Source organism: Passer domesticus, chromosome 14 (genome assembly GCF_036417665.1).
Source record: "Passer domesticus isolate bPasDom1 chromosome 14, bPasDom1.hap1, whole genome shotgun sequence".
Lineage (NCBI taxonomy): Eukaryota > Metazoa > Chordata > Aves > Passeriformes > Passeridae > Passer > Passer domesticus.
The window spans coordinates 11,205,604-11,229,148 of NC_087487.1; the positions used below are offsets into that span (position 1 = coordinate 11,205,604).

At 38.9% G+C, this 23,545-nt stretch overlaps 1 protein-coding gene across 1 annotated transcript in view; it reads left to right on the forward strand.

Moving 5' to 3' along the window:
• Nucleotides 1-23,545, forward strand: part of SH3GL3 (SH3 domain containing GRB2 like 3, endophilin A3) — a 39,653-nt gene that overhangs the window by 2,546 nt on the left and 13,562 nt on the right. The window lies entirely within an intron of this gene.

Consider the following 23,545-nt stretch of genomic DNA (forward strand, 5'->3'; position numbering starts at 1 on the left):
AGTATAGATATATAGTTATAAAAATATTAAGTAAAATAAATTGAGTTATTCTAAATTCTTCTTGCTCTTACTGAACCACTGAACTTTTTTTGCGAAAAACTGCATTTCAGTTTTTTGATCACCTTTGTGTGTAGGCTTAAATTCTAAGTAAGTGCAGGAGTCCAGGAAAACAAAAATTACTTGTGATTTAATACATACAGTTGAGGTTTCATGTTTGTCTGATGCTTGTCAGCTTGGTTGGTCTGAAGTTACACTTAAGTAAATGAGTGTTTGCTTTATGAAAGGTCAGCAGTTAACTTTTTATGGTTATTAATGCCCTTGCCAAAATCAGGCATGACAAGCTATTGCAGACTTGGCTGCTGTAGCAAAAAGTCACCGTGGGTCTGTCTGGGAAATGTTCAGATGGTTTTCCCCTAGAATTTTTTACCCAATTGTTTTTATTTCCCACTGAAAATTGCATGTTGGGTTTTCACTGAAGTGTCAGGCAGTGAGATGTAGAAGACAGCTCTTGTGTTACGTGTCTAACACAAGATGAGTAGAGTTGGAGCTGTTTTTCTGTACATTCCAATATACAAAGCTGCAGTGCTGCTCCATTATCTGTCCCCTAATGATTGCTTCCCCTGGTGTCATGGCATGGATAGACCCAAAGCTGGGATGTATCTCCAAGTTTCTGTGTCTGTTACGAAGTGATAACACCTTCATGTTATTAGAATTTTCTTTACTATGCTTTCTACTTAAGTTATAAGTTTAAATTGAAGTTCTTTAATTGCAAGTGTACTGCAGTGAGGATCTCTTCCATTCTCTCCATTACATATCAAAGATGATTCCTTGAGTATAACTCATTTAACTCATGAAATACCAAGCAGAACCTTTGAAGTGTCTTACCACCTCTCACTGGCTGATAAGCAAGGGCAGGCTGTTTCTCAGGGCTGATTAATTCATGTGCAACTCCCGTGAAATTCACCTTTTTAAAATATTATTTTCTTTTTTTTTTTTAATAAGTTTCGTAGAGTTGTGTTTGCAGGGAGAGTTTGTGTCCTGTCGCTTTCAGCCTCTGCCAGATGAGATCTGTTTTCCTGTTTTCAGTTTGAAAGCTTTTGATGTAGGTGTGTGTGTATCTGCCTGCTGCTTCTGCAGGCCTGCCTCTCACTGTGCATGTGGGATAACCCAGGTGCTGGGAGGACTGCATCTTCTGGTGTGTGCTGGGAGTATTTCAGAGTTTAGAAAAGCAGGAAGCACAGAGAATGAATAAGAAAGCCTTAATAGGTGTCAGATGCATTTCTAATTTCTGCTGTGCTCTAAAACTGCAGCCAGGCTAGGATCCTTGTGTAAAGATGTGTGACTTTTCAAAGTGCTTGGAGGCTGGTGAGCTCAGAACCTCACTCCCTTAGGGTGTTTTGAAAGCTCAGCCATGATACTGCCATAGGAAATCACAATTTTAAAATATATTTTTAAAATTAATTGTAGCTGAAAGCTGTGTATAGAAGCACTTTCACTTTCAAGAGATTATTCATGTTGTGTTTCTTAGGCTTAGGTTCTCAGAGATAATGGAAAGTAATGCTTTTCTGAGGAAACACATCTGCCAATATTCACAATTATCATCTTATTTTTAATGTGGTCATCAACAGCTACTGGAGCCTCTGCAGACTGGGTTCTTAAACCTTCTGCCATTGTCAGTGGAGGAAGAGAGGCTCCAGGAGAGTGGGAGCCAGGAGCTGCTTTTATTGTCTATAGACAGAGCCTAAGGGGAAGCAGATTTTCTAACCAAAACAACCAAAATCTCTTACTACTTTTTTGCTTTCTGAAAGTGATTTAACCTAGTGTAATAAATATATAAGTAATATGCTCTGTGGTTTAATTTCTGATGTATCCTGAATGGCATTTGTCTTTTCAAGTGCTGTAATTATTTTAGCTATTTTTAAATGTCCTTTTTCTGTTTTTTAATATTTTTTAAACTTTCAGCTGTCACCAACAGTTGCAGGGATGCTGTTTCATATATCCCAGATTTCTCATTTTTCTCCATTGATTTAGGTGGCATTTTGATCTGATCTGTTGGAATGAAGACCAGATCAGAATCAAGACCACCTTGTTCCCCAGACAGAATAAGTTATGTGATTGGATTTTGTTGCTAAGTTATTAGGGGTGGTGGTGGTGTTTTTTGGTGATTTTTTTTTTGTTCTCTTGACTGTTTTTATTTTCTGTTATGTTGTAGATACTAGCCTAGACATAATATTTAAGCCTTTTTTAAAGTTCATGTTGACATTGAGTTAATACAGAAAAAACGTCAATTACACAAGGGCTTGATAGGAAAGGAAGTATTTTGGTAAACTTTATACAAGGAGAGCCTGAACTTGACAGTGAGACATGAAAGAAAAATTTATTGCCTACATCCAGGTATATTTATTTCCTAGGACTATAAGCTGTTATCATACAGTCTGTTAGAGATATTGTCCTTTCACATCCAGTGTGAATTGGTCATGATAAATCCATGACAGTAGTGCAGAGAAAGCTTCTGTCCTGTTCCTAGTTTTTATTAGATAATTGGATTTACTTTTCTTCAAATCTTACAGAATTGTGGAAGAAGGACAATGATGAAAAGGACAACAGAATTTAGTTTCTTGTCTGATATGTTTTTAGATGAATAACTGTACTTCCACAGTTGTATTTATCAGCTGCTAAGGTGGCCTGGCAGGCAGAAGTGCAGCAGAAAGAAGCTGTGAGTGCTTCAGTCAGCATAGTACAAGTTAGCAGAAGGCAGAGGTCATGTGCTCTGCAGCCTTTAACAATGCAGCTCCCAAAGCCTGCAAGGGGGGATCATAATGCAGTAACTCAGAAACCTAGCAGAGTTGCAGCTGCTATTTGGAAGAAGGTTATTTATATTTTACACATAAAATATTTATATATGAAAGTCTCAATGGCATTGAAAAAGAATAGAGAGTGGCATAATAGAGTGGGAGCTGAACTTTCTCCTTGAATTCATCTCCTTTTATAGCTTGGCTTTGCTGTAGAGTTTTGCACAGGCATCCTGAAAGTTGGAGTGAGAGCTGGCACTCCATCCCAGGCTCCTGCTGCTGCCTGAGTCACTGCGGCACATGCTGGGTAATACATTGCAGTGCAGGCTCTGAGAATCCTGCAATGCTGAAAAACAAACAGCCAAGTGAAGCCCAGCAGCAGCACTGCACTGAGATTTTCTTCAGTAACACTTGGAGTTACTTGGAGTTGCAGTGCACCTGCAGTTTCTGTAAACACTCATGTAAATAAAATATAAAACTCATCCCATTCTTCATAGCTTCTGTGAAAAGCATATAAAACCCAAACATGCTCTTATAATGATAATGCTAAGGACAAAGTACTTCTGTTTTTGTTAATGCCACTTTCACCCCAGTTTACTGCCATAGTCTAATTCTATATTGTGCTGAGTTCTCATTGTTGGTCCCTTTTCTGTTCATGTTCTGTTCACTGCTGGAGTTTTATGGCTAGTTGAGAGTTGCACCTGTAGGTTTTAACAATGCTTTTCAAAAGTCCACTTAGAAGGGAGCTATTCAAATATCAGGTTACACCTTCTATTCGATTTTCTAGAACCCTGGTGTCCTTCCACTGTATACGTGTTTCTGTTATCGAAGTTACTTAGAGTTTTATGCATTGATGGGAGAATATAGCAGTTAATTTCCTGCAACATCTCAGGTAGCAGCAGCTGTGCACGTGAAACACAAAAATAACTTGGCCTTGCATACTTGGTATTCAAAGGACAATGCCAAGCCTCTGAGGAGAATCAGTTCTGTTTCCTTACCACCCTAATTAAGGTGCATTTTTGATGCTGTACTTGTGTTTAATGAACTGTAAGGACTACAGTGAAATTAGTCTGCTTAACAACTGAGCATGACTTAGGAAATCCAAGACTCAAAGGAAATCAAGGGGTTCTAAAATTCTGTTTTCTATGATTGCAGTCAGGTTACAGATCTAAGGTGAAAAAGTAGAGAAGGTATTTTAAAATTTTTTTCTTAACCAAACAAAAAGGAGATAAAGTATAAAAAAACAGTGGTCATGGTCCTAGGTAGTAACAGCCCCTTTATTCCCTTGTATTTTGCAAATCCTGCTAGGTCTTACTGTTCTCATTCTTTTTCTTGCAGTTGCCAGTAAATATGAAAGTGCTAGAAAGTGACATGAGTTCAAGGATAAGGAGCTGGTCAGTGGCAGAACCAAAAGTAGATTATGTACTTCTAGACTACAGATGCAATGTCTAGTCACTGTAGTTTGTTAGTTTTTTTTTTTTAATAATTTATAGTTTTTAAAATTTATTTTACATATGTATTGATAAATGCAAAATGTAGATATGAGTTTGGCTTAAAGTTTCTGTATAAATGTGCTGTAATTTCACTGACTGAAAGTTTGGCAAGGCTGAACATGGTATTTTCAATTACCTTTATGGTGTTTAATACCCCTCTGGAATGAGCAAGCAATCTTTTAGGAACTGTGATTTTTGGGTAGTGGTATCTCCTCAGCAGAGAATGAGTATGTGTGTGTATGTGAGAAATGTGCTTAGTGCCATAAACAAAATGTTGGATTGGGAGTCACAAAGTCAATATTTTGATTCAGAATTGTGATTCTGCCTTTTGCAATCCTGTTGGTAGAACTAGAAAGTGAAATCTGGTGCCTGTGTTGTTTTTATGGTCAGAGAACACACAAGCACGGGAACGCTTTGTCTTTCTTTCCTGCAGAGAATGTAGCACCTGCCAGCTTGGCATCTGGGTCACAAGAGATGTGTGCAGGGTGAGGGGGGAAGGAGACACATTAAATGAGGAAACTGGTAATCAAAGACCTTTCATCAATTCCGAGCCAGCAGTTCCAGTCTGCTCTTCTGAAATTTCTTCCAAAGAAAATAATATTTTTAAAGATATTAGGATGAATTCTGTGCTTGGTGTGGTTTGCTTGGGTGACTGACTGCCTGAGGCACTGGAACATAGCAACTGTTGCTTACCTTTAAGATTAACTGTTTATCATTTTTATGGATTTAGCTTCTGAATAATCCCTACTTGCTTTTTCCCCCTGTACATTGTAGTAACTACATAGGATCCGAAGGGCTATGTCTATTGCTTTGTTTTGTATGGGGAATACAAGAATCATGGCAATTTCATTGTCAGTTTGGTGATTAAGAGTTTCCCTTCAGTGATCTCTTCGGCTGTGGTTAAAGGTGTCTATTTCATGGGAATTGGCTTGTTTTGCTACTGATGGATGTGCTGCCTTTTTTGTAGGAATTCCTTGCTGCAAAGCCATGTGCCCCCCAAAGGAGGACAGAGCCTTTTGACCTCCTTTGCACTGGTGCTTTATAGCTCCTGGGGGAATTCTGCAGGGGTCTGTGTTCTGTGTGTAAATTATACTTGGAAATTATTGCAGTTTGCTCTGTCATTTGTTTAATTTTATAACAGTGGAAGTCAATTCTGTGTGAATGCTGAGGGAAGTTCTTGTCTCTCCCATGGATGAAGTCAGTGGTGCATTTCTGCAGTGCTGCTCTTACTGCTAGGCAGAACTGTGCCTTATGGAGATTCAGGACAGTGTGTGTCTTTCTTAGAAATGGAGCTGAGCTCTATCCCCCAGTTGCATTTGAGTTTGTGGTGTTGTATTTACCAATGTCTTGCTGCCTAAAACCACTGGCAGGTTTTGAAATAGAGTTTCGAAAATAAGGCAAAAAATGTACAGTGACTTCCTTTCCAAACTAGTCCTGGTGAACAAACTGATGAAATAATGGTTATGGGGTTTTTTCTTCACTTTTCACTGTGATACATGGAGGTTTTCAATTAAGTGAATGAAAGGAGCATGGATTATGGCAAACTTTCTGATACAAGAAAGTGCTTGAGACTTGTGTGTTCCATTTAGTTTTCCCAACTCTTGATGAACACAGCTTGCATTAGCAAAGAGTAAGACAATCTTCTTTCTTTTTTCCCATGGGTAGTGTTTCTAAGGGCCTCCATGGATCCTAGCTAAGTCAGCAGTGCTGTTAGGAGCACATTGATGGATTTTGCAAAATATTTGAGGAATGAGACTTTTAAGACCATTAAAAATTCAGTTGCATTTGTAGCAGACCCAGGAACTGGAAGTACATTGCTTAACAGTGCTCTGATGCTGGATGTGAGCTTAGACTTGGGAAAACTGTGAACTAAAATGCCTTTAAAAAAAAAAAAGAAAAAAGACTCAAACAAGAAACCTCACAAGCAGCACAGACAATGTGCTTGCTGATTCAAAGGGAAAATGCGCCATCCTTTTACGGCAGAACCAGGTAGATTGCCTTGAGTATCATGTAATGGGGGCTGACTGTGTGTCAGAAGAATGTGGGTGTTTCACACTGTACCAAAAGCACAGGAAGCTACAGGACTGGCAGCTCAGATAAGTAGCAATGATGCCATTTAAATCAAAATAATGTGCAGTAAAAAGTAAGGGTATGAGAAGGAGTTCTCAGTCCATTTTATAGTGATTTAAAATCCACACAGCTTGTCTTAAGTGCTAAAACATGTAAGCAGCAGTTTAATAACATTGAAGGACAAATTTCTTACTTGATTATGTGGAATGGGATTCTGTAAGAATTACTGTCTGGAAAGTACATTCTGAAAGAGCAATAAACAGATTATTTGTCACTTTTCATGTGTAAAATGTAGACTTGCTGATAAACATGCAGATGTGGTGATGAGAAATAGCATGCTAATGTGAGAAGTTGATTCTAAAGCAAATCAACTTGAAATTACCATTTTTGACTGTTGGTGTATCTGGCTGTGTACAGCTTCTGTTGACAGTCTTGTTCTGCTTCCTCTGCACAGCTCGCCTGGGACTCTGTGGGGAATGATCCTGACCACATTTTTGCTGGTAATGGATTCACTAAAACTGTCACTTTAAACTGTGGCACTGCCAAGGAATTCCTACTTTAGATAAATATGTAGTCATATAGTAACTTTTAAAACTAATACTCCTAAGTATTTGCAACATATCTTCTAGTGCTAGCAGCTCTTGAGCTTCAGCAAATTTAAAAATATTTGGCCCAAATACATAAGCTTTGAGCTTAAAGCTGTAAGTCACTGTTAAAAATGCCCACATCTTGTCTGTGTTATTTCTCCTGTAGTTAGTTTGCACTGGTGCTTAAAACTATTTGGCAAGAAATTACTGATACTCAAATAAACTGCTTTGGTGTTGAATGTAAATGAATAGGTGTGACTTCAGCAAAGGTGATATGAATATATTCTGACTTTACAGAAACTGAATTAGGTTATCCATGACTTTTTCCTGCTTTTTGGCAGGGCTCTCTGACATCAATTGTGTGTAAGTGATCTTTCTAATCATGCATGTGGGCATTGAAGATGTGGAAGTGCTTGGTGTCCTAATAAGATGGCCCAATGTGTTCACCCTTAAAAAAAAAGAACTTTTAGATCAGCTGATTTGTATTTAAATGGATTTTTAGTAAAGCTGTTGAATAAGCAGAAATCTCTGGTGGTGGAAATGCAGGAGGGCAATTGGGTAGTCATGAATTATGCAGTGCAGTTACATGTTTTAAGAAGAAAAAAATATTGACATGTTTTAAGGATTTTAATTTCTTGTTCTGCATGTTCAGGCTATGATCTTTGTGTTGCTTGATCTCTTCTATTTGACAAACTAGGACTTTTTTTTTTGTTTCAAATGGTGTTAAAAGGAATACCAACAACAGCATGTTACTCTCACAGAAATAATGTGCAAATGGTGGAATTGGCTATTCTATAGCAACTCTAACTTAGATTTCATGCAGGACCCAGCTACAGGGTGCCACACTGGGTTATGGTTACAGTAAGGTGTAAAATATGACTACAGCTTTACATCTGTGGCTAGGTCTGTGACTCTTGCTGTGCTGAAAGTTGACTAGACCCTCCTGAGTTCAGGCCTGTGCTACAATCAGTGATGTATTTAGTGTTACTTTTGCATGAGCCAGTGGGAGCCGTCTTAGGAATAGGCTAGGTAGTTGAACCTGAGAAAAGAGTGAAGGATCCAGTTTTTGGGTTTAATTCCAGGGCATTGTGCTGGAACTGGTCACATAATGTTCTGGGAACATGAAGTGTGTTCAATTCCTGTTAGGAGCTATGAATCAGAGTAGTTCTCTCTTCCAGAACTATGACTGACAATATGCCAACATTCCCTAGAACAAGGCAGAACATGGATTTTCACTAGACTGGTGGCAATTGCAGCTGTCATATGAAGTGAGCAGAAATGAAGAGATATTGAATGGACAAGGTAATGTAGAGTGTACTGATTTAGGGCAGAGAGGTCATTAAAGAAGTCAGACCCCCTCACTGTACACACACCTTTGCACTGCATGTGCAGGAACAATGTTTGTGCAGTCAGCTTTAACAGCTGGATGCTGTCAGATGCAGCACAGAATTCCATGGCAACTTGCTTCACCCTAAATCAAGGCTGTGGTAGCCTTGCTGTACCTTCGGGGGAAGGTCCTGTCCACCCCTTTGAGTCAGCTCTGTGGGTGCTTGTGTGATCACACACACTAAGCTGTTAGAGGCAGCTTATCCATCTCAAAATCAACCCAGCTCCAATGTGTGAGCAGCTTTCAGGTGGATTAACCCACGGAAGAGCTCACAGCACACAAGAGTTGCTGCTACCAGTGCAAGGGAAATGAAGGCAGTGTCTCGACAGGGATGAAAAGGATTTAGAGAAGGTTAAGCAGTTGTGGGAAAGTACCTTAATGATTATCAGAATGTTTTGTTCAGAGAGTAGAATAAATTCTGCTTTGTAAGGGATTTGTATCTTGCTGAAGTTCTGAATGAGAGCCCACAAGCAATCTCTGCTACCAGCTCACCCTGGGCTAATGGTGAACGTTGTGATTATGATAATATATCACATCAGGGCAACAAGATCTATCCCTAATCCAGCAAGCCTGGAACCCAAACAGGACAGTTGAGTGGTTTGAGTTGAATGTTGATCAGCTGGATGTTGGTAAAAGTGATGCTCCTGATGAAAGCAGCCCTTCAAACTATGTGAGATCTGAGAGGCTTAAGCCAGACTTCAGCAAAAGACTGAGAATGCTGTTGAACGAGGGATGGATTACATTTCTTAAGTGGAGGAAAGAATGCCTTTATTTCAGCTGAGAGGAGAGTCTGGGGAGGGAAGTTCTGCTCAGCTGGAGTAAGTACTACTGGGATAAATGGTGTACAACAGAGACACAAGTTAGGGTGACATTGTTGAAGGTAGCAAGAGGCAAGATAATCAGTAAAAAATGTGGTGTAACTTCTCCTGTTCTCTCAATACTATGGGCAAAACAGAATATTTTAAGGGACTTCTTTCACACTTGCTTATTAGCATTTGTAAAAGCAATTTTTAAATATAGTCATGAGAGACATCCAGTATAGAAACATCTTAAATCACACAGGTGTGAGGAGTAATAAGGTAATATGAAAGGTTCTCAAATTACTTGGAAAGGAATTGTGTAAAGGGGTTATTTAAATCTCTGATTTTAAGGATTTTGTTTTATAGTACAATCACCCTTTCTCATCTTTGCAGTGGATATATATGAGTAGGTCAAAAGGAAGCCACACCTTCCTTACAAGCACAGGGAACAACTTCAGAAAGGGGGATTGTTTGAAAGCCAAATTAGAATGGTATTGCTGCCAAGTGAAATTTTGCACTTGGAACCTGTGGAGGGAGGAAGAAGTGTTAATGTGGTAACAGCCAGTGGAATGCACGCAGTGTGTAACTTGTCGTTCACAGCTCCAACTCTTCTCCATGCAGAGGAAACTGAAATATTGCCCAGCTGTACCTGAAACAAGATGCTGAAAGAGGCAGAAAATGGTTCTGACAGGCACTGAGGTGCTGCTTGTCCTGGCCACCCTGAGGAGGATGGGCTGTCTCTGTGGGATGCACCCACTAACTCTACCTGTCTGCAGTGCTCATGCACATTCTGTCTCATTAGATTGCTGGACAAGCAACTGCCAACATAATGAGATGGAAGACCATAGTTTAGAATAAAAATCCCCAAAATTTACTTTTCAAAGAAACTCAGAATGTTTTAATTAATCATGAATTTGGAACTGAGTGAGAAGTCAGTGAAATTAAAAAGTGAGGCAGGATAATCATTATGGGTATTTTTTTACAGCCCTTTGATGGCTTTACAGTTCTCTTTTTAGGGTATGCTCACTTTCACAAGCAAGATTTCAAACAGATTAGGGAACAGTATTTTAGATTTCTGTAATGAAATATGGAAGTAAAAGTGTGGAGCATGGCGATTCATGGTTTCAGGTTCATCATTGTTCTTGGCTATTTAAAGTCTTACATCAATAATTTAAATTACTGTCAGAGACTTTAATGTAATCAGGTTTTCTCATTAAAAGCACCTGTATCTTTTCTTCTGACAAGTGGGCAGTCTTGAGTCTGACCCTGTTACATTTTTTTAAGTAAGCTTGCAGAGCAAATCATGTGTCTGTGTCCAGAAATTTAGATTGGTTAGTTTATTACATTTGAGTTCTTACAAAGATGTTTTCCCTTAGAGATGTGTACAATAATGATGACTTTGAATTTCTAGATGTATAAATGCATGTGTAAGCATCACTATCGAGTTTTTTAGGAAACAGTGGAGGTTTGTCAGGAAGAGTTCAAGGTTTTGCAGTACAAAGTAGTTTTTGTTGTACAATGCATGTGCTGAAGAATAGCTGTAGCAGACAAGTTGGACTAAAGTGCTCAGTAATAGTGTGATGTGTCACCGCCTGGTGCGAAATGAGTCACTCTCTATAGAAATGCAAAATCACATTATAGAGTCCAGAGTCTTGTACTTTATTCATATATGGACAAGACTGTCCTTTGTCCATGGTAATGGTTTTCTTCAATATCTATGCATACAATTTAAGCACATAGACAGCATTGCATTGGTGTATGTACCATCTCATTTTTGTTGTTGAGATGTGTCTGGATTTTGCCACAAATTGAATTTATAGGCAAGGAGGAGTAGGTGGCACGTAGGTAACTTGAAAAACCGAGTTGTTAGCCATGAGATGGACATGGTTTCTGGAAAGTACTTCTCAGTGCTTTTGCTGCCTCCAAAGCTCAGTAACTACCAAAGGCACCAAGTGTAACAGCACTGTGGTTTGGAAGTGCCTTTGTGAAGCCTGTGTTTCTTAATTTTTCATCCCACTGCTGTGGTCAAGCAGTTAAAGTGAAAATTGCAGTGTTAGTGGGTGCACTCAGAAAGGCAGTGTAGTTACCTGGGAAGGATGCCAAGTCTGATAGGGTTTTCAATTAAGATTTTAGGCAATTACTATGTGTCTCAGAATTACAGACCTAGAAGCAGAGGCTGTGCCCCAGTTCAGCTGGTTTAAGAGCCTGTAGGACCCAGAGGTCAAAGTCCAATTTCAGGAGAGTGATATTGCTGCAGCGAATTGTCTGGGTAAGTTAATAACAAGTTCCATTAATCATTGAGCTGGGTGGTCCAGCTCATTCGTGAAGAGACCATGGAGGAGCAGAGGGGGAAGAATTGTATTTGAATTGTTCTTTATTGGAGCAAGTGCTGGGCCACTGCCATTGAGGTGTTCTGGGTCTCTGTGGCTGGAATCAAGCGTCTTTGTGGCAGCTACTCTTCTTTCCATGTACAACACATTTCCTTTCACGCTGTTCAGTGGCTAATGTTTAAACCTTGTGCTAGTGGTTAAAAAGAATAAGGAATGCGTCTAATTAGGAAGTAGAGAAAGTTGCTTTATGTTATGGGAAAGAAATAAAACCCATTTTTTACAATTACTGTTGAGGGTCCTGCCATAATTATCTGCATGTGGTTACTGATTGCTTAATATTTTTCTGTCCAAAAAATTGTAAAGAAAATTATCTCAAATACTCTATGCATTATAAGAGAAAGGACTTAGCCTTTTAGGTTTTATTAAGTGGTGGAATATATTCCTTTAAACATTTTCTGCAATTCTACAATTGTTACAAAACAATTTCTACAATTACATTAAACATTCTGTATGCTTCTAGCTCATGTATTTAACATTACCTGTATTTAACATTACATAGGTCTCACCTGAAGCCTAAATCAAAAAGTGTTTTCCTGCTGACAGATCTAAAGGCAGGAGGAGACTCAAGTCCCATTTGCAAACTGAAGGATTTAATATGTGCTGATGATATTTTGTTTAAGTGACAGATTTCTAATGAAAAGCCTTTACTCTTGCAGGTGATTTGGAATGAAGGTGCATTGCATTTTCTGAGCCCGGCACTCAGTGCTTTATAAGCCATTTGGCAAGTGTTCCCAGTCAGTGCAAGTGGTGATGCTTATCTGTTGTGTTCCTAAGTTCAGGTGACCGGGCATCTGAGGGAAAGTGCTTTTGCAATTTAAGTCAGAAGGTCAAATTTAATGAAATGTGGAGTCATAAAGGGTGCATATCTATGTGACAGGAAGCAAAGCTGATAAAAGGTGAGTTTTGAAGGAAAGGTTTATTGCAGCCCTCCTTGAAAGCAAAGGTAGTTTTTATCTCTGGCTGTTTTCTTCCTCCTCCTTTTGTTATTTTCTGTTTCTCAAAATAACAGCAAGTACATGATCTTCTCTGGGGTGTTCTCTACGGTATTTCTGTCCTAGGACTCTTTATTCTTTTAACCTTGAATTGAAATTATAAGTTACCAGGATAAACCAGTCTTGTACTTTGATAAAAGAGCATGAGAGTGTTCCAATAAATGACTCCTGAACAGAACACTGAAGAGAACAAAAGCATATGCATCTCTTGATGGGAACAGAAGAGAGACACTAGCAGGAAAAAGGGAAGGAGGAGCTGGCTTGTGAGAGAGAGTATTTAAGATGGAAAGTTGGATTAATTTTTATCATCTGTGGATGCAAAAAGTAACTGGTCATTCTAAAATGTTTCATTTCCTGCGTAAGTATCATTTCCCTGAACAATTTATCAAGCCACTGCTCCTAAGTGTGGGAACATGTTTTTTGATACTTAAGCAATAAAAATGGAACAACAGCTGAACAATTCTTGGTGCCTCTGAGTTTGGCTGAGCACTGGAATGAACATCATGATTAGACCTTCTGGAAAAAGTATGTGTGTATATGAGGTTTGCTCAGGTTTTGAGCAGGCCATACCTCCAGCAGAGGTAGAGGAAAGTATATGTTAGAACAAAATGGAAACTGAAAGAAACCTAAGGCAAAGAGAGGTAAGTGATAATGAGGGGTGATGCAACAGAGAAAAACTACATGGAAGCAGTGTTAGTGAAAAGAGACTGAAAAGAAAAAAGAAAGGTGCTAAGGTACCAGTGATGAGTAAATGAGGAGAACAAAACTTACAGAGCTTAGTAGAAATACTTAAGAGTAGTGACAGCTCTGCACACCTGTGCTGCAAGGTGAGGTGAGCACACCCAGGGCACTGCCAGGAAAACCTGGTGCAGGAGGTGAGTGCCTGAACAGAGCTGCCTGCCCTGGCACAGAGCTGGGGCTGGTACAATCAGTGTCACTGGCGAAGTGATTTCCTTGCTCTACCGTTCTCTCCTTCTTGTTTCAGTTTTTGAGCACTGAGCCAAACTCTTTCTCAATCTCAGAGATGATGATACCCTAACAAAGAGCAGGCTTTGTCCTGGTGTTTGAACCTGTGGCATTGATTTAACCTTGATGGGACAGAGGAGCATCACTTTTTGCTGTCTCTCTCCCAGGGAAGCAAGCAGTGTTTGTACTTCAGCCTTGCACAGGAGCTTCAGCAGTCTGAATTGTCACTGGGACCCTGGGAACTCAGCTGGTGCTGGTTGCTTAGGGAATGCTCTGAATTCCTACATCCCTTCTTGCCAGGGGCATGTTCCATTCCTGCAGCTGTTCTCCAGTGTCTGAACTGTGATGGTTGGTACAACTTCAGGTCACCTCTCACCAGAGGCTCTGAAACTGGAATCCTCAGGCTAAAAGAAGAAATTGTAGAAAACCTCTTTATAAGAATTTAAAGTGCTAATGTTTTGAATAGGACTTGGAATTAAATTATTATGGAACATTAAATATGCTGCCCTTTCAAAAACAGTAATATCTGCCATAGTTTTCTTTAAAACTCCATTTTTGCAAACTGTGGCACTGGTCATACTGGTGAGAGAAGTGCCAGCTTGAGCTAATTTTGCAAGTGTACAAAGCTGGGATTTGAGAAGTAAGAAAAGGAGGCATATAGTGGACTCCAGAAAGAAATCAGTGCATTCATTGCAGAAAAAAAGGAATGCTGTACAAGTCTGCCTTCCTTCTAGAGTATTCAACTTCTTGTGTACTTTTTAAGCATCTAGATTATTTTTGTGAAAAAAGTATTTGCTGATTGTCAGAATTCTTAATCCTGTTTGCAATGTATTAGGCCACAGTGCTGTGGATCTTGCCATACACATTGTAGTTTGCAAGGAAGTGATGGGTCCAAACATGTACAGGTAACTCCATAGCCAAGCAATAGTTTAAATATTGGCAATTTCTGTAGTGTTCTCTTTGTGATAACTGCAGACCATACACAGAGGCTGCCCTGGACTGCACGTGCCCTGTGGTATACTGATGGCTCTATGATTTGGATGTATAGATTGATTAAGAAAATAGCCACAGCCTATCCAGCAATTATTTTTTAATGTAAATAACAGAAGCCTTTGCTCTCCTGTGCCAGATGAAACTCAAGGACAAAATATTTCTTCAAAAGAAGACATTAAGTAATAGTAATGCAGTAGTAGTAGTTTAGCTGCTCTCAGCTGTTTGTGACTAGAATCTGAAATGAAACAGAGCTCCTATCTTGGCAGTGTTGAGTCCTGTGCTTCTCTGATGAGTCTCTTGGGTTAGACTCTTAAGAAGTATTTACATGCCTAAAGATTTAGATAAGCACTTGGTGGGGTGTTCAAAAGCATCCAGGTCTCTAATACCTCTTGGCTTACTTAAGGGCATGTGGGAATGTGTATATGCACGTGTGTGTGTGTGTGTGTGTGTAAAAGCTGTTGATTAATTCTATTATTTTGAAGAAAAATAGTGTAAAATTCAACAGGAAATAGCATTCCAGCCACTGAGTTATTTCACAAATACTGCTATGCTTGTATCTTCTTGTAATTTTTTTGTTTTATTCTTGTTTTTCATTATTTGCCTGTATCTGTTGAAGCAAAAGAAAAAGTTGCTAATCCTTGGGCCTTCTGACCTGCATGGAAAAGAATGTCCTTTGACACATCATTTTGCAGAATTTAAGTGTTATCATTTAAAATTTGAAAACTTGAAACCATTTATTTATTATTTATTATCTATTTTGACATGGAAAATAGATATCAACACTTTTCTACAGACTGTGTACAGTAAAATCTCTTGTGTAAATTGTACATTAATCTCTTAATTTTTGCAACAGTCTGGAATTCCATTCTCACAATAAATAAATTGTATTCCCATAATAAATAAATTGTGCAACTCACAATTCATGTCCCGTAAACATAACTTCCCCTGTTTTGCCTGCTCGGAAATACAGATAGAATATTTTATTTAAGATTGCATTGCTCAGGGCAGATAGTGAAGATCTGGGACTTTGGCATTCTCATTTCAGAGTTAGCAGTTGTTTACTGTGTGGCCAGGGACAAATTAATTTAACTCAAATTCAAGCATTTAGTCTTGTAGTTTTTCCCTGACATTGATGTTGTATTGGGAGCTTGGGTGTGTGGTTTCAGCCTCTATGAATTTGTTCCCCATGTTTCCTGAAGCATCCAAAGGGCTAAAGAGTAGCTCTGGCTGAGAGCAGAAAGTCTGGAATCCAGACGTGGAAAAGCAGCACAAGTAGCACGGGCTTGCATTTAATGAGACACTCGAGACCTTTGGAGTGTCACAGAAAGGGTAAAGCTGTCCTTTACATCACGAGGATAAAATATTCTGAAATATGCTAAGACCTTTCAAAGGACATGCTTGCTTAGAGCAAGAGACAGCACCCTTCTCAATGAGCAGACTTCTTTGTAAATCTAGATTACACAGTCTATATTTACACATACTTTGGCTGGATTTGGTTAATAAGGTTAATTTAAAAGGCTGGATGATTGTGTGCAGACTAGATCAGCTGGGTACAGGATTTTGAGTGTTTACTAAGGAACATCAAGTGCCCAGCATTCCTGACTCTACTTAAAATTCTCTTTCTGGCATAGACTTACTTGTAGAACAACTTAAAGTGATATCAGAGCTAGAATTCAATGTCTGATGTTTCTATTACTAAATTAATTTTAAAAAACTGCTGAAACCAAGCCATATGTAATTTTGTGCCTAATTCTTGCAAAAAATTACATGCAAGAAATACACAAGGAAGAGCACATGAATCATATGTGGTAAATTCTCAGTATCACTGTCAAAGAAATGAGATTAATTTTTTTTAAACAGATATAGCAAATATAAAACTAATTAATAAATCTTTCAGTAGGTGTTACTGACTTCCATAAAATGCAGGACCATGTCTGGCATATTGGCCTGTTTTTACAGAAGACTTAGTTGTTTAATGCTGGATACTTCGTCTTATCTAATCAATTGTAGACCTTTTCTGAGACCAAGAGGTGTTCCTATAGCTTTTGCTGCTTTCTTGAGAGATGAGTTTCTAAAGCACATGCACAGAATTTTTCAATCTGTCAAGACCTTTAATACACTCAGGTCTGTTTCCTTTTTATTTTCTTTCTTTGTCTTGAAAAAGCAGGAATCAAAAACTATTTGATGCATCCTGGAGTTCCTGTCAGCAGAAAGAATTGCAAAGATGCTGGGAACTGGGAGCTTTGGTCAGACACCCACTTCACAGACATCGTGTGGCAGATCTTTGTGTAAAGGCCTCATTAGCTTGGTTAAAATGGCTGCCCTTCTCTTTTGAAAAAATTCTGTTGTGATAATCCTCACACATGGCAGAATCTTTTGTTTAGACTACATGAAATCAGGCTGTTCAATGAATAACACTCTAAACTATTTTCTTCCTTTTTTTTTTGGATTCTGGAAGTCCTTTCTCAAGAAAAGACACATTCCTCAACCAGTAACCTTGTTTGTCATGTCCTTGGGCTCTGTGCCTTTTCCTTTTTCTTTGATGGGGTTTCTGAAGCAAAGGCTGTAAAGTTGATTAAATGCATTGACACATACCCAGGTGTCTTCTGCAGTCCTTATTTACACAAGTTGATCTAAGTTAGGAGAGTCCATACTACATGGTACAGCACAAGTGTTCATAAAAGAGTTGAAAGCAGCAGAAGTTCTTGTCTGCATAGGTATGAGTGTCTCACACAATCTGTGGCAAAGTGATTCACCTGATTCCCTGGCTGGGCTTCTCTACACTTTGGGTCATGCTCAGCTTTGAGGAGTTTGCTCCATGTTAGGAAGTAGATTGGATGATAATGCTTGGCATGGATCTGCACGGGACCCTTCAATAGTGATGTGCTCAATGCTGAGCTCGTGTTCCCCTGGCAGCTCCCAGAACATCTCCATGTGGGAAAGAGTTGTTTGGGGACACCCTTGGATCCCCCTTCCCAGGCAGGCTGCATTGCAAACACCTTTCTCTTCTCTAAGGAGCATATCCTTGTGTAACTCAGTTCACCTGTCTTCCTAAAAATAAGCTTCTTGTGGCTCCTGTTTGCCTGAGAAGCTACAAGTAATAATGTAGTGTGTTCATAAATATTAGTGAGACAGGAATGTTCTTCGTGAATACAAACACTGTGGCAGTACTCTCATTCATTTTTTAAACTTTGTATGATTCAGAGATCTCTTGGTAGAAAAAGTATGTTTTCCTTCTTAGGAAACAGGCCCTTGAGATTGATATTTTTGGTATTTTAATTTTTTTGGCTGCAGGGACAAGATTTGCTATTGGGTCCATCAGAATTCCCTAAGGAAGTTGATAGTGTGGGCATAATCATGAGATGTCTTTGAAGTATGAGCATGTCCTACATGTTCTTTATGTTTCTACTTTAAATACATGAGAATAGACATCTTCAGTGAAACATTAGGATGTGAATTCTTCTGGCCATGGATACAGTTTTCTGGAGTTCTGGTTCAGCTTCTTGTTGTAGGTAATGAATTATGGGTGAATCATCCAATTTTATGCAACACCTCTTTGTTTCCATGAATTTCTATAGAAGTGTACTCTGCCATGGGTACTGACAGAATGCTGCTTGAATTTTGTATCCTCAGTGTGATTATAATTTTTAATGTGTTCATGTCTCCCATAAATTCCAAAATGTTATTATGTTTTATAATTGTGTATGAACCATTTCCAAAAGAGAAAGCTGCAATTTCTTAAATACCTGTGTACGAATTGTTAAATTCAGAGATATTTTATAGCACTTATGCAGCCATGGGAGCAATAAAAAGTATTTGACTTCTAGGGCACAGCTTCTTGCACACCATAATTTTGATTAAATAGCACTACAACCCAACTCAGCTGCTTAATTTTTCAAAAAAAATACCCAGTTCCTGCTGCTGCTGTCAGAAATCTTTTCTACCATTTTACCAAAAGCTTTGGGGAAATCTGTGCCACTGTTAGCTGAAAATTTAGTGGATGAAAAAGTTACAAAATGCACCTTCATGTGAAGGTGATGACCCTCTGAGCTTGACACTGCAAGGTGCTGAGCACTCAGGGCTCCGTCCAGAAAAGCACTTTAGCACCTACTGAGGATGAACTGAAATGATTTGCTGGAGGTGAGCCAGAGTGCTCTGTATTTGTGTGACAAAAACATCTGCACTTTGTAGTAGACCCTCTATTTATTTTGGAGGGTAGAATAAATCTTTTTTCTTTAAAGTACATCAGAGCAAGAGAATTTTTGTTTTGCTGAGGTGACTCCAGAGTTCCTGCCATCATTGCATACTCAACCTCTAAAATGAGGGATTTGTATTTTCTCCAAAGCATTAGGATAGAATGAGCTATGTCAGTTCAATTAAAAGAAGAGGTCCAAGTACCAGTACACTTTGATTTTCCTTTGCAGATTATTTTGTACAAGGGACAAGTACCGTGTTTCTTTAGTCTTTTGTTTAGATCTAAATTTGAAAATGTGCATCTTAGTTTAGTTCCTCAGCATGGGGCACTGCTTTTTCTTCTGAGCATCCAGACCTTTAGGAAATCTCTAGAAGTCAATCACAGGGGTCCCTAATAGCTGCCAGTTAACTTAGTTAGTAAAGAAGAATATTTTATTCTTTTTTTAAGGAATATTTTTCTGTCATGGTGGCAAGCTTTGTGCAGCTGGCTCTGCCAGTGTATACGCCTTTAAATGTTTATTAGGATACAAGATATTAAACTGTGTTGTAGGTCAAGTTCTTGGTGGTCTGCAAGACATGAACTAGTGGTAACCCTTTTTTTTTTTTGAGTGTAGTAGTTAGCAATTTATATGAAGTACAACAATCAGGAAAGAAGAAAAACAAGTAATATGCATAGCATAGTAGTAGAACTTGGAAGCACAAAACAGGGAGTTACAGATATTTGAGGTTGAACTACTTTTGATCTAGAAAAGAGGCTGGAATCTTGGTGTCTAATCTGATAGAGCATTCTGGAAAAGGACAAAGAAGAAAATCTCTGCCTCCCCTCAGGATTTGAATACTGCAAAGAGATTTGACTTTGTCCTGCCAGGCACCTTATTCTTCCCTTTGTTTATTACAGGCTTAAATAAGATCCTTGAGAAAGCTGTTAGTATTGTCACATTGCATTAAACCAAATCAAACACTTACATGGCTGCAGGGAAATCACTGGAACGTTTAATGATTTATTAAGAGAAGTGTAACTATTGTGTGTTAACCATACTGGAATGTAGTATTTTGTACTAAGTACTGTATTTAAGAGGTATTTAATGCATTTTTGCAGTTTGGCCCAGTTCTGTTTCTATGGGAAATGTAGCCATACAGTTACATTATTTCCTGGCTCTCTGTGTGTTAACTTTGGGATGAATCTATTCATTTTCCCAGTTGATTGCTTGCTTCCTTTTTAGAGAGAGAGGGAAATAAATTTAAAACCATTTCATAGCCTTGGCTTTTTTGTCAGAATAAAAAAATCTAGGTTTTGCCTCATGGGTTTGACAGCGTGCATATTTATGACAAATGTAGGAATTTTCTATCCCATTAAAGTTTCAACAGATAATTTCAGCAGCTAGTCCTTCAGAACAAAATAAATGCTGTAACTTTATAAAGAGTCATTAAAAGCTCTTAAGCCTTTAATAGAATTTGATACCTTTCATTCAGCCTTTAAATAGCATGGGCTGGTTTCCTGGCCAGGTATGTACAAGAGAGTTTTGCTGGCAAGCCACTTCTTTCAGCAGTAGCTGAATAACAACAAAAGAACTGTGGTGGTTCAATCCTAGTTAGAGTGTTGCAAAAGAAGGGCAAAACAAGTGAAACAGAAGGTCAGAGCATGTGTGCAAGTATTGGCTGGCAGGAATCCCATTGACTTGTATTATAAAATACCCAGTGGATATATTAAAAAAAATAGGGTAATTGTTTTGAGAGTTTTATCAGCTCTCTGTTGATCTGGGATATTTTTGGCAGCTTCTTATGTTCAGTAACCTTCTATAGTGAAATATGAAAAACTAGTGTAATTCAGTGGATATGATGTACAAAACGTCAGTAAAATATGGCATTTTTCTGAAGCTTGTTTGTTATAATCTATATAACAATGGGGAAATGTGCTATTCCTGTGCAATAGGGGTAAATCTTAATATTTTTAACATAGTTTTCAGTATTTTTATTTTAAATCTTGAGATGTTTTTAGTTTGGAATTTTAGTGAGCTGTAGATTTCACTTTAAAGCATGGAGAGCTCATGTGCTATGTTCATGAAATCACAGAGTGGTAAGGGGCTGGAATGGACCTTAAAGATCATCTAGTCCCAAAAGCCCCTGCCATGGACAGGGATACCTCCTCCTAGACCAGATTACTCAAGGCCTTCTCCAGGTTTTGAACACCACCAGGATTGAGGCAATGCTTCTTCATAACAAAACACATCAAAGGAAAATTATACTATCTGAAAAAAATAGAATGACAAGTATCATGTGAAAAAAAATCTGAATATTAGATTTATAGAAAAATCTTTTTTTCAGATAATTTATTGGAATAAAAATGCCTTAGCAGATAAATATTTAGTCTTTTAAGACTGTAACAAGATTGCAGATTGCAGTTTGAATTGTAGCTGGATGTACAGAACTAATATAGAAATCATAATATCTGGAGGGGTTTCTTTCAAAGCCTGTTTGTTTTATTGCACTTTTTTTCATGTAAAATCCTACATAAGCCCACCAGAGATTTTCAGATTGTTTATAATACAACATCATATTTAATTTTTCAATTTAAAAAAGAACAGTAGGATCTAGCAAGAAATAACAAGCAAGGAGCATTTGTGTACAAACTGCAATGTTTCTTCAGGCAAAAAGGTCTTATATAAGCATTCAGGTTTTACCATTGAAAGTACTTTGCTACCATGTGCAACTTCAAATGAGAGGTGATAATACAAATGGCTGATTTGAAAGTATTTTCATATACATAATTAAGCTTTGTTGCTTTTTTCTTTCTCTCACTAACTCTGAGTGTGATGGAGGGAGGTGAACAGACACCTGGGAGGAAGAAGTCTTTCCTGTGGCAGAGCTGCTCTCTGAGTGTGGGTTTTGCTCCAGAGGAAGGCTCATGGCTTCACCAGAAACAGGACTAATGAAAGGCTTCGGTTGTGTCCTGCAGTGGAGCAGCAAAGGGCTGCTGGCCCCCTGCTGGGAACTGCTTTTTTTCACTGACAGGAATTGTGGCCCTGTCTAGTCAAATGGTGCTGAATCCATGTTGCCCGGGTTCTGAATTTGGAGGTGAAGGATTTCTTCCTGTAGAAGGAATTCCAGGCTCCCTCAGAGTACACACCTTGTGTGATGGCAGCAGTTGTGTCACTGGGGAGGTGGCTCGTAAAGCCTGATAGATGTTGCCACATAACTACACAGCCCCTCAGCTGGGCATCCTCTGTTTATGTTCAAAGCATTTATGTTCAAAGCAGTGTTTATGTTTCAAGCATTACATGCTTGATAGAAAGCATGTAAATGATGCTCCACAAATAGTCAGGGAACTAAAACTCAGCAGCTGTCTTCTTTGTGCATCCATTTTCAATAATTAATTGGATATCCTGTGACTTTTAATTGTGAGAAGGGTGATGCTAGTTTTACAACTCCTAAATTCAGTATGATCAGAACAAAAGCTTTTTTGTTCCTAAATGCAAGACTAATACAGCTATTCCAAATTACACCAATATGAAATAAACTGTAGAGATGTAAAATTTAATTGTGACCATTAGAACTTTATACCAGTTTTTATTGTTGGTAGCTCCAATGGTTTACAGACTTTATGGAATCATTTTTTATGGAGCGTCGTTTTTCAAAGGCTGTTAGGGCTCAGGATAAATACCATTGGAGAAGTGTGTCCTTGGGCTACAAATTGCAGTATTGTTAATGTTTGCATAGAACTAGGAAAGCTTTTTAACACTTTTTTTTTTTTCTTATGATCAGTACTTTTTTTCCCAGGTGTAGGTGTGTGTTAGGTTTTCTTCAGAGCATCTGCAGATCCCCTGGCTGGTTCTGAGGAGTTGTGTCCACAAATCACTGCAAAATAGATTTAGAATTTTATTATTGATTACACTTTCACAGTCAAACAATCACATTACTTCATTAGGTTTGTTTTTCACCATCTTATAAATGGATTATCTGTAATGGGACAGCTATGGGCTGCTACTGAATGTGGGTTTTGCAACTTAAACCTGAGCAGGGTAATTCCCCCACTGCGCTCAGAAAAGACTTTTGGGAAACCACAGATCTCTTCCTTGCTTGCTGGAGAAAGAAGACATGTGTGAGGCTGTGGAAAATGGCATTGATTATTTTTGGAATTAACAGTGCACAGAAAGAAGACAGAAACTGTTACTGTGGAGGAGCTGCAGAATTCCTGACAGGAATTCCTGCTTTTCATGCAGCCTTGTCGTGTACCTTTCTCTGTCTGCTCAAGGACTCAGACACTCCTGCAGAGACCAGGGCAGTGTCCTGCTCCATGTGTAACCTCAGGTCACTTCTCTGCTCTCATGTCTTACAGCAGCAGGATGATGACCCACAGGAGCTCACTGGTACTTGGGCTTTTCCATCTGTTTTATCTGCTTTTGTGCTTGTTCTGTCAGTGCTCTGGAAGAGAAATGATCCTGACAAGTGTGTGTGCTGCTTGGCATATTAAGCATGAAGATTGTGAATGCTGCTGTAAAGCCAATAGCAATAATTAGCTGTACGTCTCTCTTTGAACTCACATTTTCCCTTAAGCAGGACTGTTCTCTGTGTGGTAGCAGTGATACTGGTGCAAGGTCAGCCACTGCTGAGCTCCCAGCTCTGCTTCATCAGCTCCTTGCTGCTTTTTGGCAGGGCAGTGTCCTCCCCCCTCACCTGTGCTGTGCTGAGAACAGGGAACCATTGCACTGCTGAGAGCCCTGACCCATTTTCAGGTTATGCAAGTCCCCAAGGCCCTTCTAATTCAGTGAGATGAATTCCCTTTTAGAAGGTGCTGAGGACAAACAAAACACTTTATTGGGGACAGGTTTGGGGAACAGCAGCAGTCAGTGAGCTAGGCCTGGATTTCACATTATCTGTTAC